Below are 4,012 nucleotides of genomic sequence, written 5' to 3'. Positions count from 1 at the left end.
AAACAAGGGTCAGTGAGTCTGGACCTCAGGAAGCTGAATGTTCACTCAAATGCATTAACACATGTAACCAGAGCTTGGTTCCTACTGAAAAAAAAGCAAGCAAATATTTTCCACATATTGTGCAATGAACACTTGCCATGGTTTTCAAAGCTGTTTCAAAATACTATTGCCAATATTATGTGGTGGCCAGCTCCATGAGTGAGGGGGTCATCATTTATTTGAGATTATGCATTTAGTGTTGAATATTGAGAGCCTCAGACAAAGTTCTTCCATCAGATCTTCATACACACTCATGGTTCTTTATTTGATTTTTTGTTTTCTTTGGTTTGCTTTGGTATCAAAATATATACAGCACAAAATGTAGCACTTTACCATTTTTGGTATAGTGCTCAGCATCTCTGCTGTGTGTCTGTCACTCCCACTCTGACCCACATCTCTTTGAATTTATGGAGCTGAGATGCCATGCATGTTACACATAGTAATCATCTTCCTTCTCTCTCCGGCCAGACCCCAAACTTCCTGCTTATTACCACTGTTGATAAAAGTTTTATATACACTGACATATGCAGGACCATATAATATCTGTCTTTTTGCTGTTAACTTGGCATCCTCAGGGTCCTTCCATGCAGCATACGTCAAATGCATGAGTGATATTATACCCAAGGAGAGCCCACAGCTGATAACTCTTCAAACTAAAACTGCATTTTTTTCCAAATATCAATATTTGCTGATGACACTTAAAAGCTTTAACCTCCCTGTAGCCCTCCTGGAATCAGACATAAAAGAAAGGATGGGGGTAATGGAGGGTGGGGTTGGTGGCTCTGTTAGAAATGTTCATTGGAGCAAAACCCATCAGTGTTGTTTGGAAAGCAAAATTTCAGTTCTCAAGTTAGAGTAAGCAGCTTGTTCCAATAGCAAACATTTCATGAATACACTTCTAGTTCAGTTCTGTAGAGTTGTCATAACAAACAGGAAACAGCAGCACTGGCACAACCTAGTAGAACAGCCAGATTTCTGTCAGTAACCTGGACAGAGAGAAGTTCTATGCTGTGCTTCTCTCAGGGAATTGAAGATCAGCAGAGACTCAAGATGCACAAACATTGTTGCTGCTGCTTTATTTGTTAGTCAAAGTTTGTGTAGCCAGATTTCCTTTGGAAAAATATAAGATGTTTGAAACTTATGCTTCTGCTACAAATATATTTTTATAACTTTTTCTTTATTAACTTAAGTATTTCTTATTTACATTTCGAGTGTTATTCCCTTTCCCGTTTTCCGGGCAAACATCCCCCTAACCTTTCCCCTTCCCATCTTTTTGGGTGTTCCCTTCCCCATCCTCCCCACATTTCCACCCTCGCCCCAAAAATCACGTTCACTCGGGGTTCAGTCTTAGCAGGACCCAGGGCTTCCCCTTCCACTGGTGCTCTTACTAGGATATTCATTGCTACCTATGAGGTCAATGTTAAATGTCAGTCCATGTATAGTCTTTAGATAGTGCCTTACTCCCTGGAAGCTCTGGATGCTTGACATTGTTGTTCATATGGTGTCTCGAGCCCCTTCAAGCTCTTCCAGGTCTTTCTCTGATTTCTTTAACGGGGTTTCTGTTCTCAGTTCAGTGGTTTGCTGCTGGCATTCGCCTCTGTATTTGCTGTATTCTGGCTGTGTCTCTCAGGAGAGATCTACATCTGACTCCTGTCAGCCTGCACTTCTTTGCTTCATCCATCTTGTCTAATTGGATGGCTGTATAGTTATGGGCCACATGTGGGGCTGGCTCTGAATCGGTGTTCCTTCTGCCTCTGTTTTAATTTTTTCCTCCCAATCCCCTGCCAAGGGAATTCTTGTTCCCCTTTTAAAGAAGGAGTGAAGAATTTGCATTTTGATCATCCTTCTTGAGTTTCATGTGTTCTGTGCATTTAGGGTAAGTCGAGAATTTGGGCTAGTAGCCACTTATCAATGAGTGCATACATTATGTGTTTTTCTGTGATAGGTTTACCTTACTCAGGATGATATTTTCAAATCCATCAATTTGGTTATGAGCTTCATAAAGTCATTGTTTTTGATAGTTGAGTAATATTCCATTGTGTAGATTTACCACATTTTCTGCATCCATTCTTCTATTGAAGGGCATTTGGGTTCTCTCCAGCTTCTGGCTAATAAAAATAAGGAATTCTGCACTAAACACATCTCGACCCGGACTCTTTTCGGTTGGGAGACCTTTAATGACTGCTTCTATTTCTTTAGGATTTCTTGGGTTGTTTAAATGGTTTACCTGTTCTGTATTTAACTTTTGCACCTGGTATCCGCCTAGGAAATTGTTCATTTCCTACAGATTTTTAAGTTTTGTTGAATATAGGTTTTTGTAGTAGGATCTGATGGTTTTTTTAATTTCCTCTGATTTGTAATTATGTCTCCCTTTTCATTTCTGATTTTGTTAATGTCGACACACTCTCTGTGTCCTCTTGTTAGTCTGCCCAAGGGTTTATCTATCTTGTTGATTTGTCAAAGAACAACCTTTTGGTTCTGTTGATTCTTTCTATGGTCCTCTTTGATTCTACTTGGCTGATTTCACCTATGAGTTTGATTATATTTGCCTTCTACTCTTCCTGGATGTATTTCCTTCCTTTGTGTTGTAGACCTTTTAGGTGTGCTGTCAAGGTGCTGACATGCTCTCTCCTCTTTCTTTTGGCAGGCACTCAGAGCTATGTGTTTTCCTCTTAGCACAGCTTTCATTGTGTCCCATAAGGTTGGCAATGTTGTACCTTCATTTTCATTAAATTCTAAGAAGTCTTTAATTTCTTTCCTTATTTCTTCCTTTACCAGGCTATCATTGAGTAGGGCATTATTAAACTTCCAGGTATATGTGGCCGTTCTTCCCTTATTGTTATTGAAGAACAGCTTTAGGCCGTGGTGGTCTGATATGATGCATGAGATTATTTCAATCTTTCTGTATCTGTTGAGGCCTGTTTTATGACAAATTATATGGCCAATATTGGAGAAAGTGCCATGAGGTGGTGAGAAGAATGTATATCCTTTTGCTTTAGGATAGAATCTTCTATAATTATCTGTTAAGTCCATTTGGTTCATGACTTCTCTTACTTTGTCTATGCCTCTGTTTAATTTCTGTTTCCATGACTTTTCCATTGATGACAGTGGGGTGTTGAAATCTCCTTCTCTTATTGTGTGAGGTGCAATGTATGCTTTGAGATTTAGTAAGGTTTCTTTTATGTTTGCAGATGCCCTTTTATTTGGAGCATAGATATTTATCCTTCAGAGTCACCTTGGTGAATTTTTGCTTTGATGAATAGGAGGTGTCCTTCCTTATATTTTTAGGTGACTTTTGGCTGAAAGTCTATATTATTTGATATTAGAAAGACTACTCAAATTTGCTTCTTCAGATGATTTTCTTGGAAAGTTGTTTTCCAGCTTTTCACTCTGAGGTAATATCTGTCTTTTTCTCTGAGCTGTGTTCCCTGTAGTGCAAAATGCTGTGTCATCAATCCATATCCAGTTTGTTAATCTGTGTCTTATTAGTGAGGAATTGAGTTCATTGATGTTTGGAGATATTTAGGACTAGTGATGGTTGCTTTCCGTTGTTTTCGTAATTGAGGTTAGTTTGTGTTTGTGTGCTTCTCTTCTCTGTTTTGTTGTGAAAATTTTAATTTCTTTCTTTATCTATGGTTTTACTTGCCTCCATGTGTTGGACATTGACATTTATTATCCTTTGTAGGACTGGGTATGAAGAATGATATTGTGTAAATTTGGTTTTGTCATGGAATATCTTGGTTTCTCTATCTATGTTATTTGAGTGTTTTTCAGGATACAGTAACGTGGTCTGGCATTTGTGTTCTTTTAGTATCTGTATGACATCTGTCCAGGATGTTCTAGCTTTCATAGTCTCTGGTGAGAAATCTGGTGTAATACTGATAGGTTTGCCGTTATATGTTATTTGATCTTTTCCCTCTCTGGTTTTAATATGTTTCTTTGTTTTGTGCAATTGATGTTTTGTCTATTATGT

Source organism: Rattus norvegicus, chromosome Y (assembly GCF_021556685.1).
Source record: "Rattus norvegicus strain SHRSP/BbbUtx chromosome Y, alternate assembly SHRSP_T2T, whole genome shotgun sequence".
NCBI lineage: Eukaryota > Metazoa > Chordata > Mammalia > Rodentia > Muridae > Rattus > Rattus norvegicus.
This window is presented reverse-complemented; position numbering follows the sequence as displayed.